The following is a 15,248-nucleotide window of genomic DNA, read 5'->3' as shown; positions in this document are numbered from 1 at the left end:
AGGTTGGATGGGGCTTGGAGCAACCTGGTCTTGTGGAAGGTGTCCCTACCTGTGGCAGGGGTTTGGAACTGGAAGAGCTTAAGGTCTCTTCCAACACAAACTAGTCTGGGATTCTATAAAAGAACAAGAGCTCTGCTTCCCACCACGTGCTGGGTTTTCAGTTGTCTAGCAGAAGCCAAAATATAAAACACACTAGTGACTGAATCACATACAGGCATGCATTTAAAGAACTTCTATCTGCACCGTTGTTACTCTGTGAAGGATAAACGAGCGGCATGAAGAAATGAGTTTTCTGTTGTGGAAGTTCTGCCTTTCATTGGACGTATGAGAAAATTTAGAGAGCATCTTCAGCAGCTGAGGATTTTTTCCACATAGTGAAGCAGACCCAGCTTCGAAGACTTCTAAAAGCTGATCAGAAATTTAACACCAGGTTTATCACTTACAGTATATCCATAAATCCTGCAGTTCACATTTGGATAGCCTGAATGCATCCAGAGTCTCTCTGGCTAATTACCAAGGAGATTTAACTGCCTCTGACAGTCATTCAGAGGGTCTGAATCAAATCATGAATCATCTGCCCTTATTCACGCACTGGAACTGGGGTGCAGTTCTTGCCCCCTAAAAATTTTACCATATTTTTCCTGGTCCTGTCAAGGGTCCGAATCCCATTTTGGGAATACTTTTCTTTTTTGTAAGGTGAAAGCTGTTAAGAAAACCTTCACTTAAAGCCTAATGTGAAAGGATATTGAAGAAAAATGCTGGCAAAGCCATCAAAATCTAATCCAGTGAGAGCTCATTATTTTTTTTTTTTTTTGGAAAAAAAACATGTCAGAATGGAACGTTTTCATTTAGATGAATACCTAAATCTTCTGAGTACAATAAAGGTATTTCCCAGCATTTTAAAATAAGAATATAGGCACTTAGCATATAAGGTGGGAGGGGTTTACTCAGAGGTTCTTTTGACTTAGGTGTGTGGGTGCTGCACTCATTTAAGCCAGTTCTGTGAGTAGTGGGACTGTTTAAGTCTGGTCGTGTGTGCATTGGTATTTCATGATTGATAGATGAGAAATGCAAGTTCCTGTTTTAAGAGTGTGTCTGTTTGGGCCACATACGATAGTTCTGTCCTACAGACAGTGTAATTGTAATTGAGATTAACTTTACAAACATGTTTGATTCAGGGCTCCAAACAGAATGAGAAATCACCAGCAGACAGATTGCCACATCCACAAGAGTTACTGATGACTTACTTCCACAAGAAACCAAGGCAAAAAGGAGACGCTTGCATTTGTGTTCGTTTCACTTGGAATGCCATGCCATGAGACAGGAATTTAGGACTACAGGGGCTGTGGGTTCGTCTTTGTGTGTACCTTGGTTTGGCCTGAGTTTTCTAGATATTAATCCCCACTCCCAACCTATCATATTACAAAATTATGAACAAATTATTTTAACTCTGTACATCTGTGTTTATATTGTTTCCCACTGCTATGCCATGCACACACACATGTATGTGTCTCTGTGTATAGAGTACTCATGTTAACTGGAGCACAGGCTCTTCCAAACAGGAACACAGCAGACTATTCAAACTGGGGGCTCCAAAGTTGCCACTTAAAGTGCTCCTTGTTTTATTGACTGTTTGTCGTTCTGAAGTGGTTACTGTTCAGTTCAACTGAGCTAACTTGAAATGTATTTTCTGATAGCAAGCACACATGTCCTTTTTCTCCTAAAATGTCAAGCTGCTGAGCAGCAGCTGCCATGTTGGTGAATGGCGTGATGGAGCTTGACAGGCCTGTGGTGTATTGTGACTTCACCTGACCACTACATGTGAGAACTTAGAAATAAATATGTGTCACAGTAGTATTTCTTTTTAAAAAGCACCGAATGGTTTTGATGATTTCGTCCTTGTACTGAACATCAAAGTTTCATCTCTGTTGTTTTAACATACACTAAAGCATTTGAAAAACTCATAACAGCAATGAGAGTATAATTATATCAGCTAGGGGCCAGTAAATGCTCCCAGTTCCCCAGAGCAGCATTTGTGTGTAAAAAATCTTGCTATGACTGAGCAGACTACAAATTGGCAAAGTGTTCCAATGTGGAATGCAAAGAAAGGTGAAGTTCTTAGAGCTAGCAGCAGATGATGGACAGCAGCCTTGTGCCAGTTTTGGCTGGTTAGAGTTAATTTTCTCCACAGTGGCTGGTGTGGGGCTCTGGTTTGGGTTTGTGCTGGAAACAGTGCTGATCACACAGGGATGCTTTCGTTACTGCTGATCAGTGCTCACACAGAGCCAAGGCCTTTTCTGCTCCTCACCCTATCCCACAAGCAAGCAGGCTGGGGTGCACAGGGAGTTGGGGGCACCATCAGGACAGCTGACCCCAACTGAGCGCAGGGGTATCCCAGACCATAGGACATCATGCTCAGATATAAGAGATGGGGGAAGAAGAAGGAAAGGGATGTTCAGAGTGATGGTGTTTGTCTTTGCAAGTCACTATTGCATGTGATGGAGCCCTGCTGTGCTGGGGATGACTGAACTACATGACCATGGGAAGTGGTGAATGGATTCATTGAGTTTGCTCACTTTTACTCTTCAGTTCTATGCCCCATCCCATGGGAAGGGAGTGAGTGAGCAGCTGCGTGGGACTCAGTTGCTGGCTGGGGTTAAATCACGACGGCACTCAAATCTGCAGTGCCAGAAGGGAGAAGAGCTTGTGCCGGTTGACAGGAACTGGACCGCTGGATGTCTGGCAGGTCAGAAAAAGAACTTTAAAATCCATCCCCTGCCTCACAGGGAAGAGTGTAATGAGCAAAGTAACTGGTGTGTTACTTTGGTGGAGCAAGTTAACAACCTGACAGGAGCATTCTTCAAACACTCAGTGGAAGTGCCACAGGCCTCTACTCTCTATCTCAGTTCCTTGGGCATCAAGAAATGTGTTCCAAGCACTTGCCAGTATTATTACAAGCCTTTGGTTGATTCTGTTTGTAAAAAAAAATTAAATGAAAACCTGACACCCCAAGAATATTATTCTACTTTACTTGTATGATCATATTAAAAGCAGTGTTTGTGAGGGTCAGGACTATATCTACCTGTTGATATACTGAGCCCATGTTTCTGCGTTCCTCACAAGAACAGTGATCCCCTGTGAAGGCTGGTTGAGAGAGCTGGGCTTGTTCAGCCTGGAGGAGAGAAGGCTTCGGGAGACCTTAGAGGAGCTCCAGTGCCTAAAGGGGCTACAAGAAACCTGGAGAGGGGCTTTGGACAAGGGTCCGTAGGGACAGGACAAGGGCAAATGGCTTTAGCGTGACAGAGGGGAGATTGAGGTGAGCTCTTAGGCAGAAGTTCTTTCCTGTGAGGGTGGTGAAGCGTTGGCACAGGTTGCCCAGAGAAGCTGTGGCTGCCCCATCCCTGGCAATGTTCAAGGCCAGGTTGGATGGGGCTTGGAGCAACCTGGTCTAGTGTAAGGTGTCCCTGCCCATGGCAGGGAGTTGGAACTGGATGAGCTTTGGGGTGCCTTCCAACCCAAACCAGTCTGGGATTGTATGATTCCATGATTTGTAGATCTCTTTAAGTCATGAAAGTGGCCCCAAGGGAGATGTCTGAGTGGCGGGAACCAGACAGTGACATGTCCTGGTTCCATGCTGTCAAAGGGGACATGGGTCAAGAGACAATTTTTCCCTCATCCCAATCCCTGTGGTAGGAGAGGAGATGGAGGTCAGTGACAAGTTTTACACTTCCCCATGCTGCCTGGGGAGAAGGCATGGGCTGGCTCAGTGAGCTATGTACAGGGGGCTGCACGCACAGAAATCCAAGCAGACCTTTGTTTTTATTTGTTGTCTCCAGCTACTGTTCCACCAACACCCAAGCTCATCACCTGCATGATCCTCTCATCAGAAAAATACCCCAGAAGTCAGCATCAGGAAATCCATCACACAGTGAGCCCTGGAGAAGTTAGCTGTTGGTGTACTGCCGAGCACTGCTGCCGTCTAGTGAGTCAGAGTTAATAAAATAAGGTGGTAAACCAACACTGGACTTACAAAGAGCTTCCCCCACTAATGGGAGTTACCCAGGGTCCCAGAGATGCTCATTATGTGTTGTTTATGCCCAGTAGTAAAGTCTTGTATTGCCTCAGTAGTGCTAGCTGAAATGGTGCTCTGTGATAATAGAATAAAAGTTGTCAAGGAGTTTTGTTGCCTGTACTTACGTATCTCTGGGTTGTATTCTTTAATCTCTCTCCCCTCTCTCTCCCATACCAGTGTTATTTATAGGAGCAATTCTTCACTCAGCTGAAAATAAAGGAAACCTTGAAAACACCTCAGGACAGGCTGATTATGAATAAATAGGGATGTTAGCATAGCAGGCAAAAAAACTCCCCAGTGTAAATCCACTTATTTCAGCCACACCAAGGCTGGGTCTGGGTCAAAAAAAAAAGAGTCTAAAATAAATGCAGTGGAGAAGTAAGGCTCAAATTAAAGTGTGGAACGGAGCAACACATCTGTTGAATGCTTTTGTCTGTGTCCTCGTGTTCCTTATTGTGATGGCAGGCTGAGGTAAACGTAAAGAGCCCTAATGCTGAAACAGTCGCTGTTTTGGGGGCTCACTAGGAATGCATGTTTCTGGATGCCAGGGCCTGTGAGTTTTGGGGCATGTTTGAAAAAAGGTAAATATTTTCAGTTATTCCCTTTTAGTTCCATGAAATTAAAAGGAAATAACACAATAAAAAAAATCTAAAAATATTTAAAAAAAAAACAAAAACAAACTTCTTCCAGAAAAGCCTCTGAAGACTTTGCACTTACACTCCAGTGAATACTGCTGAGTTGAATCTTTGAAAAGCAAGGCACTTAGGCAATGCAAAAATGGATTTATCAAAATGAATTTATGCACAAATACTAGTCTTCAGGCAGAAGGACTCCTACCCTTCCCTTCCCTTCCCTTCCCTTCCCTTCCCTTCCCTTCCCTTCCCTTCCCTTCCCTTCCCTTCCCTTCCCTTCCTGTCCCTTCTTTTCCCTTCCCTTCTCCATTCTCTATTCCAGGTAATTAGAGGAGCAGACCTTTACGTAAGTTGGGAGAGATGAGCCCAGCGTGCCTGTGGCCTGAGAGCACCTGCAAAAGAACATGTGTTTTCTCACTTCCAGCCCAAAGACTATGACCATCTATACCAAATGAGAAACAAGTTAAGTCTGAGACTTCAAATTCATCAAACTGCTGGTGGCAAAAGCCTCCCAAGAAAAATAATTTTTGCTTCCTGACGGGCATGCTTCTACATCCTCTGTCAGTGTAAGGCTGATGGAAAAGAATACGTTAGTAACAATTCTCTAACCAAAAACTGTACATGGCAGCTTAGCAGTGAAAGATTCTGATAGGGTTTTTTCTGCAGAAAGACTTTGCTGATTATGAGGGAGGAAAGAAGAGCTAAAACAATGCTTAAATAGCTCCTTGGCTTTCAAAATTCTTCTCTATTCACTGCAACCATTTGAAGCTCTTCCCTCGTTAATGTTCCATAAATATTTCAAGCATTTTGGGTTGTTTCATTATCGAGGGGGAAAAAGAAAAAAAAAAAAAAGGAAATTAAAAAAAAATACATTCTCTACAAAAATGCTTGAACTCAGCCAGGCTACTGAACAAGGAAGCATTCATAGTGAGTTATTAGTTCAGAAGTGCTGAAAGTAGAAGCATCAGTTATAGAGAAGTGCAGACAGCCCAAAAGACAAAGTATTTTAGCCATGAAGGTAAACTAATGTAATTGTGAATACAGTTGCATTTATACATGCTTGATACAATCTACTAACATAAGTCCTGGAGGATTGTAAGGAACATGAGGAATGTGAACTCCAACACCAGCAACCCTCTAGTAGCAGGCAGACTTCTGTCAATAATAAATTAGGAGGAAATTAGATGGCACTATCTCTTCCCTCTTCAGATCTCTGTTCACATCACACAGTGTCCTGGGTTCAGCAGTAGCAGTAGTTTTTTCTCCTTCTTAGTAGCTGGTGCAGTGCTGTGTTTTTGACTTTCAGCCTGGGAACAACGCTGATAACACCGATGGTTTTAGTTGTTGCTAGGTAATGTTTACTCTGACCAAAGACTTTTTAAGTTTCGTGGCTGGAAACATACGTTGTGCCCCATGACACTGCCCGGAACACTATCCTGGGCCTTGAGAAACAGATTTTGTGGTGACACGGCACCCCAGAGTGAGAATTAAGTCAGACAATGGGACTCATTTCTGGAACAACCTTATAGACACTTGGGCCAAAGAGCATGGCATTGAGTGGGTATATCACATCCCCTACCATGCACCAGCCTCTGGGAAAATCAAATGGCACGATGGGCTGTTAAAAACTACACTGAGAGCAATGCGTGGTGGGACTTTCAAACATTGGGATACACATTTATCAAAAGCCACCTGGTTGGTCAACACCAGAGGATCTGCCAACAGAGCTGGTCCAGCTCAGTCAGAACTTCTACATATTGCAGAAGGGGATAAAGTTCCTGGGGTGCACATGCAGAATTTGCTGGGGAAGACAGTCTGGGTTATTCCTGCTTCAGGTAAAGGCAAACCCACTCATGGGATTGCTTTTGCTCAGGGACCTGGATATACTTGGTGGGTAATGCAGGAAGATGGGGAAGTCCAATGTGTACCTCAAGGGGATTTGATTTTAGGCAAAAATAGTCAATCAACTCAATTGTATGCTGTTGCCTGCTATGTAGCACTTTTATAGCCCACCAACTAGATGTCTTCAGATCACCAGTGACTGGCCCTGACTTCCTCCAGCCATCAGCCCAACAAAGAATGATGAAACCAGATGAGCTCAGCAGTGACCAGACAAGTTCCGTGGTGTCATCAGCCGACAGCGATCCAAAACTGCACACCGTGTCTCCTGCTCTGAAAGACTGCTACAAGAGATGGAGCCCAACATCATGGACTGGATGAATTCAGCAGATTTATAGGTATTGTTCCATGGCCTAAGGAATGATATCTGCGTGTGTGTGTGTGTGTGTGCGCTTGTGTGTGTGCATGTTTGTGTGTGTGTGTGCATGTGTATATATATATATATATGTATATATATATATAAATATGTATATTTATATATATAAATATATGAGACAAGAGTGATGGTATATTGGAAAATGTGGGATCTGAGCATGACGTGAATGGTATGGAATAAGGAGTGGATAGTGTCCTGGGTTCGTCAGTAGCAGTCATTTTTCTCCTTCTTAGTAGCTGGTGCAGTGCTGTATTTTTTACTTTTGGCCTGGCAACAGCGCTGATAACACCGATGTTTTTAGTTGCTGCTCAGTAATGTTTATTCTGACCAAGGCCTTTCTGAGTCTCTTGCTCTGTCAGGGAGGAGGGGAAGCCAGGAGGAAGCAGAGACAGGACACCTGACCCAAACTAACCAAAGAGGTGTCCCATACCACAGCACATCATGCCCAGGATGTAACTGAGAGTTACCCAGAAGGGGCAGTTCACTGCTCGGTTGGGCTGGGTATCGACGGGTGGTATTGTATTCTCTTCCCTTGTTATTTCCCTTATCATTATTACTATTGTTGGTAGCAGTAGTGGGTCTATGTTATACCTTAGTTACTGGGCTGTTCTTATCTCAACCCGTGGGAGTTACATTCTTTCAATTCTCCTCCCCATCCCTCTTGGAGTGGGGAGAGGAAGAAGTGGGGGGAGTGAGTGAATGGCTGCATGGCTGTGAGTTACTGGCTGGGCTTAAACCATGACACACAGGCAGCATTTTGAATCCAATAGACCCATCATCCATTTCAGACTCTGCATCTTTAAATGTGTAGGTGTTGTGGAGACATTTATGATAAGGTCTTTCAGGCAAAGGAGCATTTTTTTTTAGCTCAGAAAGGATGTAAGCAGTACCAGCTCTCTTGATAAGTAATGCCAGATTTAGAAACCATATTATAAAAGACAGGAGGTGGTCGTAGCATTTTGCCTGTAGACACAATGGGACACATGTACTTGAGACATTCACACCACTTTTAGTCCTATTTTCTTCTTTTTGTCCCTGTCTCAGGAGTGGTTTTGGTCTTTGCCATATCTGCGTGAACACTTATGACACACTTTGTCATACATCACTTAGAAAAAGAAAATGGTGGAAATGGGTTTTTTAGCAACAGCACATTCCTGGTGCTTCCCTGCCTTGTGCTGAAAAATTACAATTGCTTTAGGCCTCATTCCTCCGTGTGTCTTTCATTCTAATGTCCTGAAAAAGAGACCTAAAAGTAGGTACTAATTATTGATAAAAATCAGGTACTAGTCTTCATAATTTTATCATAATCTCTTGTGGGCAGTATGATCTTTAAACTCACTCCTTTCTTCATCTGTCGTGTTTGATCATCGTTTTGGTAATTTTTTTTTTAATTAATTTTCTGTAAGAAAATGGATATAATCGGAGCAAACAGCTGCCTGAATGTTAGACAGCATGGGAGAAGTGAAGACGACATGCTGCCCTTTTGATACGTCTATTCAATATTTACTGTCAACTTCAACTAACATTTACATAATATGAATATTTTAAAACAAACTCATTACTGTACCCAAGTACTTACTTGAGTAAATACAACCAGCTCCTCCCTCTCATATTCCTTCTAAATACTAGTTAGTTGTCTGTCATTGAATGAGCAGAAAATCAGGAAATAATGGGAAAAGAAATTGATTTGATAGCTCTGATTTGGCACATTGCTTCTTTAAAGCAAGAATTGTTCCTCTTGTTTACTAGGGGAGGATCTTGATAGTTGCCTTGATGGTTAGAGTTCACATTTTAAAAACCACAGCATCCCAGACTGGTTTGTGTTGGAAGGGACCTTAAAGCTCATCCAGTTCCAACCCCCTGCCATGGGCAGGGACACTTTCCACTAGGCCAGGTTTCTCCAAGCCCCGTCTAACCTGGCCTTGAGCACTGGCAGGGATGGGGCAGCCACAGCTTCTCTGGGCACCCTGTGTCAGGTCCTCACCACCCTCACAGGGAAGAACTTCTGCCTAAGAGCTCATCTTAATCTCCCCTTTGTCAGGTTAAAGCTGATAAAAATTCTGTGAGCATTTTCTAGTTTTTACATGAACTTTGGCTAAGGCTTTTTTGGTGTACAAATAGGATGTATTCGAGACACTAGAGAGCCTCTCCTGGAGCAGCCCAATAGTTGCATGAATGTGTGAGGGTTATGATTGTGCTTTCAGACGAAGATTGGTGCCCAGAATGAAGATGACATTAAGAATGCTGAAGATCACAGCATGTACCTAAAAATACCTTATGTTCTGGCATCTCCTTTTTTTCCTTCTTGTCTTTTACAGGGCTGAATTTTTTGTGACTAGCTGGTGTGGTGTATATGGGCTTTTATGCAGTCATTGGCACTAAGCTTTACATCCTTTCCTATATACCAGTCCCCACCAGCTCTGCTGGGAGGTTCCTGTCCTTTTTGCTAGCCTGGGTTGTTCTGGTTTTTCACTTGATCTCTTGCAACCTGTGTTTTATTGAGCTTCTATTGTGCGCACCCTGGTTTATATCCCTCTCAACCGTTGACCCACAAAGAAAACCGAGTTTGGTACAATTGCCGTCCATGGCAGCTGATCTCTTCAATTTAGCTTTAAGACTAATGTTTCACTTGAGGCACTGGCACTTCAATAGCCTGTGTTGAGCAAAACGGTTACTTTTACCATGAAATACGCTGTTGTTGTCTAGAAACTGTGTGTTTGGTATGTATCACTGGGCCATTTCAACATTAGATCATTTCCATGTGTTCATTATTGGGGTTTTTTGAGCTACATTGCTTTTTTTATTCCCCTGCCTGGTTTGTTTGTTCAGTCTGGACTGAATGGACATCCCAGCTCATAAACTGTAATGACTGTGATAACTCATGGAGTATAAACATAGAGTAAAATACATAGTGAGCATTTGCTACAAAATCACCTACATGGGTGGCGCTAACGTGTGTGAGCAAAGGCTGAGCCGTGTTAAAATAAGTTAACAGTAGATACTTTTAAATACCCTTTTCGATCAGGAGAAGCCTCTTGAAGTATTTTTGTGTGTTTATAGTGGGCATGAAACTCTGTCACAGTTTTTCAATCGGTGAAGAAGAAATGCTGAAAATGACGGTAAATATGTATTTAATAGCATATATTTAATAAATAAAATATATTTAATAAATATGTTTAATCCCTAACAGTAAATATATGCAAACATATATATATGGAAGAAATATTTGTGTGACAAGTCAGAAATCATAGAATCATAGAATAGTTAGGGTTGGAAAGGACCTTAAGATTATCTAGGGTGAGTATTTAGTGTCTCTATTTCTGCTCAGGAAGGAGACAGGAGACCAGCTCAAGCTGCAGAGACCATGTTAAGCCCACCAAGAGACTTGTGGAAATGAGTGTAAGGTATCTTGTGGTCTTTGCAGTCTGTTGATTAGTCCTGAGAAGCTGTCAGCCAGACTGCTCCCAGGTTATGTTGTGAAGAGTTGCCTGTGTACCTGGTCAGATGCATTTGGGAGGTTGCTGCTGGCTGGGGACTCCCTTTATAGTGTTGTTTCCTCTCCCTGGGCACAGTTAAAGCCTTTGTGCCATTCTGAACGACTGCTAACTGTGCTAAATGTGCCATCAGCTCACTCTGAATTGCTCAGGATATGTGGTTCAGTCTATGTTTTAAAGTTTCACAAGTTGGTATATCATTTTAGTAATGTGTGTACACACCCCCCCTCCTCCCACATGCACACTCTTCAAAGATCATCAGTTGCAAATGAAGGAAAAGCTTTTAAAAGCAGGAGGGAGAATAACATTAGAATAGAATATGACTGGTGGAAAAATTAATTATTTTTGTAAATAATTTTTACTGTCTTTTTCATCAAGTTTTAATTAGTTTATAAGAAGGTAACTGGCACAGGGTGCCCAGAGAAGCCATGGCTGCCCCATCCCTGACAGTGTTCAATGCCAGGTTGGATGGGGCTTCGAGCAACCTGGTCTAGTGGAAGGTGTCCCTGCCTGTGACAGGGAGTTGGAACTGGATGAGCTTTAAGGTCCCTTCCAACCCAAATCAGTCTGGAATTCTATAATCTTACTGAAAAGTCAGGTAACCTGTGCTTCAAATCTGATGTCCTCACCTGAAAAGAACAGAGAAAACAAGCACAACATTGTACAGGTACAGATGTGAAGTTATTTGAAATTAAACAGTTGCAGTCTCCTCATTCTGTCCTCATGATGTGTAGCAAAATTGAAGTTCAGGTCAATTTAAGAAACTTTATAACATTAACTGCAGTTAAGAGACTTTGCATGGGCTATCTGCTGCTGAAGTGCACCTGTTTACAAAAAGAGAGATGGAAAATCTTCCTGCTTGTGCAAAGGAGAGGGTTATGGAAAGGAAAAGGTTATGGAAAGGAAAAGGTTATGGAAAGGAAAAGGTTATGGGAAAGAAAGGGTTAGGGAAAAGAAAAGGTTAGGGGAAGGGAAGGGAAGGGAAAGGAAAAGGTCAGGGAAAGGGAAAGGGGAAAGGGAAAGGGAAAGGAAAAGTTTAGGGGAAGGGAAGGGAAAAATTAAAAATGGAAACAAAACAAACAAACAAAACCCACCCCACAACAAAGAACAAAGCCAAACCCAGAAGCTAAAAGCACCACACAACCCATCAAACCCAAAGAAGCAAGCTAGCAACGCCTAAATTTACCTTAGGGAATCTCTGAGTGGAATAGTTTTTTTCTTTTTAAATCCACGCAAGAGCATGGAGACGGAGCTGCAGCACCCAGAGGAAGCAGGGCAAAGGGACACGTCCTGGGGAGCCAAAAATGTCTTGTTGAACCTGGGACACAGCAGAAAGCAGATGACAACAAACACGAGGGATCCTTTCGCGGCAATAATTCCGTGTCCGGATTCCATCATGAGGATGCATCAGGTCCCCGAGGCTGCGGGACCCCCTGGTCGGGTCCTTTTCACATCCCCTTCACATCCCTTTCTCCCCCAGAAGGAGATGCGAAGAATTCAGGAGGTGCCGGTGCTCTGTGCCAAGGCAAACGTTTGCCTGGGCAATGTCCTGTGTCAGCGAGGATTAAACTCGCCGGGGCTGGTCCTGTCTCGCATCGGAATAAATTGGATATTGATAGCAAATCGACTGTCACACAAGATTTGACAAATTCTGATTTGCTTTTAGGAAAAATGTGCGTTAATCCTATTAGGGGAAAGGAGCAGACCGAGGATACAGCCGCTCTAGAAATCCAGGATTTTGGGGATCAGTTTTGGCGCTGCCTCCCCGGGGAGGGAGGAGCAGGAGTTGTGAGGCACGGAGGGAAGGGGAAGAGGATATCTAGTGTTTTCTTCGGCAAACTTTGCAGGTGACGTTTGATTCACCCCTGTTCCCCGTCCGTGGCTCGGCTCGGAGCCATGCCTCCTGCCCGGGCTGCCGGCACCTGCATTCTTGCATCCTTCCATCTCCGCATCTCCACATCCTTCATTTCCGCATCTCCACATGCCGCTTCCCCGGCATCCCTGCATCTCCGCATAGCGCACTCCCCCATCCTCGCATCTCCTCCAATGCCGCATCCTTCCATCCGCTCACCCCTCTATCCCCCCATCCCATCCTCATGCTGGTCTGCCTGAAGCGACTCTCCAGCACCAAATATTGCCGGCGCCGGGATTTCAGACCCTGGGCGGTGCTGCTGGGGCTGCGGGTCACCTTCTTCCCTTGTCCGTGAGGGTTTGTAACCTCCCGCTGCAAAGGCTAATTTTCCTTCAGCCTGTCCCCCTTATATTTGTATTATGTTTATACTATATGCACATAATATATCCATTGAATAAAAGCCTAAAGTGTCTATCCAAATATTTGAATGCTTATCCACTGGGGTGGCCATTGGGGTTTTACAGCCCCTCCCGCACCCTCAATCGTTTTCAGGCAACGTTTTGTTCACATTTGGGGAAGTTCTGGAGAGGCAGCTTAAGTCTGGGGGCAGGCAGGGGGGAGATTCCAGTTAGGGGCTCCTTAGGGTTTTCCCGAGGGCTGGAAGAGGTGAGCGGGGGGTGAGAGACACCCCAAACCTGGCTCCCCTTTGGGGTCGGAGGCGGGGCAGAACTCGGGGTGGGTGGGGGGGTGCCAGGGAACCACAGCCCCTGGAGATGGACTTCGGAGGGGTCCCTGGGCAAGGAGGCGGCCCTCGCCCCACATGTGATCACCGGCTGCCCGGCCTCCTCATAACTATTTAAATATTCGGTTAATTATCGACACTTCAGGCTTTTATTCAAGTTCACAGTGTATATATATATATATATTATTTCACGGACCTACCGTAGAAGACCTGACTACGTTTTTTACACCCCCAAATGTTGCACGTGCCTGTATTTTTGTTTTCTGATTTGGCGTTTGGATTTTTTTTTTTTTAATTATTTTTTTTTCTCTGGTTTTGGAGGTTGTTTGTGGGGGTTGGTTGTTTTGGGATTGCTCTTTTTTGGGGGGGGTAGGTGTTTTTTCTTTTTTTGGAGGGGGGTGGGGTTTTGCTGAGTGTTTGTTTTATTTATTTCCCTTTTTTGTTGTGTTTTTTTTTTATTTTGGTGGGTTTAGTTTTTTTGGTTGTTTTGGGGGTTCTTGATGGTGGTTTGGATTTTTGTTTTGAGCCTTTTGTTGTTTAGTGGGGTTTTCCGGGGGGAGGGTATAATTTTCTTGTTTCGATTGTTTTGTGTTTTGTTTGGTGGGTTCCCTCCCCTCCCCGGTTTGTTTTGTTGGCAAAAGGCCGGTTTATCGCACCAGAGGGACATTGCAGTTGTCTTGTCAGTTGCTGTGATTTGAAAGTGAGCTTGTGCAGCGCTTTAGCCTGTCCTCCGCAATCAGGCTTGAGGCTCACGAGGCTTTGATTGTAGGAGTTGTCTTATTTGCATTGATGAGGATGAAACAGCTGCTGGAGTATACAGAACTGCGCCTGACACAATCACCGAGTCTGGGATTAGTCCAAGGAATCAGGAATCCGCTGCGCTACGTGGCAATATCAGCCCTACATTAGAGTCACTCATGCAAAGTGACCCAAATTTGCAATGAGCACAATTAGCAATCCAAAGATGCATGTTAATTTAGGAGCTGACATTTCCTTGCGTTTTGCTTATTAAATATACGAAGTATGCAAGGCTAGGAAAGATGAGCTTTGTACTTTCTCCCCAAAGAGCCTCCCAAAGCATCCTAACCACAGCCCCTGGCATTTAGGACAAGGAAGAAGTTTTGTACTCTGTAACCCAGAGTGGAGGTTTTTTTTTTTTTTTGTTCTTGTTTGGGATTTCCTTCTCTTTTTCTTTCTCGCTCTCCCTTTCTTTTTCCCTTTCCCTTCTTTTCCTCCTTTCTCCCCTTCCCTTCCCTTCCCTTCCCTTCCCTTCCCTTCCCTTCCCTTCCCTTCCCTTCCCTTCCCTTCCCTTCCCTTCCCAAATAAAATAGAAGGCGCTTGGCTTTTTTACATTCCCCACCCCCCGTCTCCTTTGTAGTTAACAAGTCGCTTCCAACTTAAAGGGTAAAATGTTGCATGTTATATATTTCCCCCCCTCCTGCCTCCTGCACTTGTTCAAAACATACCCACGCTTAAATCGGGTAAGTGGGGTGTTTCACCGAAGTTAAACTAATGGAGCTAGAATTTGGCAAAGTAGTTTGCCTCTGCACTCACCCTGTTCCCCCGACACCCAAAGATCTTGACTTTTCAAGAGAAATAAAAATCTGAGATTTATTTCTCCATGCCTTTTCGGTGTGTAGGTATTTAAATTCTCACCTGTGCTTTGGGGGAGAGGGGGGCGCGAAGAAAACAAACAAAAAAGTGAGCGATAATTCGGATCAAAAGCGTGCCGTTCAAAAGCTAAAGCTCCCATTGGAGAACAGAAAATTTAATGAGCTTTTAATGGAATGCAATGCTCAGAGTAGTAAATTATTTGTTAGTTGACGATGCAATCAGAATGCTGATTAAGGTTACCTGGGTTTTGGTTTTTTTTACTAAACATTAACCGAATGAAAACGGTTAGTCCTTGTTCTGCTTGGGAGGCTTTCGTGAAGCAAATGGACTTTCAGAACAGAGACTGTCAATAAAGGTGAGTGCACTCCAGGTGTTATTTGAATATGGTGATAAAATACTTCTGATAAATATTTAAAAGCGTTTTAAATCCAGAATGGTCTCCTAGTGTATTGTGAACTCTGTTTAAAGAAACAGTCGGCCTAGAAAGGCCTTCCATCAATCCCTGTTTCTCTCTCAGGCGATGGATGGATATTATGTTTTATTCGGTAATTTTTTAGCATTAACTAC

The 15,248-nt window shown here is 43.7% G+C and overlaps 1 long non-coding RNA gene across 3 annotated transcripts; it reads left to right on the top strand.

Moving 5' to 3' along the window:
- Nucleotides 1-1,234: 1,234 nt before the first annotated feature.
- Nucleotides 1,235-4,398, top strand: LOC134156821 (uncharacterized). Of its 3 annotated transcripts, none has more exons than XR_009962082.1 (3): nt 1,235-1,345; nt 2,590-2,746; nt 3,837-4,398. It is a non-coding gene; the product is annotated as an uncharacterized LOC134156821 (long non-coding RNA). The 3 variants fall into 3 exon arrangements; XR_009962083.1 differs by having other exon boundaries at nt 1,241-2,109; XR_009962081.1 differs by lacking the exon at nt 1,235-1,345 and having other exon boundaries at nt 2,125-2,746.
- The last annotated feature ends 10,850 nt before the right edge of the window (nt 4,399-15,248 follow it).

This window comes from Pezoporus occidentalis, unplaced genomic scaffold, assembly GCF_034315485.1.
Source record: "Pezoporus occidentalis ecotype Australia unplaced genomic scaffold, CSIRO_AGI_Poc_V1 ctg90, whole genome shotgun sequence".
NCBI lineage: Eukaryota > Metazoa > Chordata > Aves > Psittaciformes > Psittacidae > Pezoporus > Pezoporus occidentalis.
The sequence above is the reverse complement of the archived record's forward strand: the minus strand, read 5'-3'. Positions and strand labels throughout refer to the sequence as shown.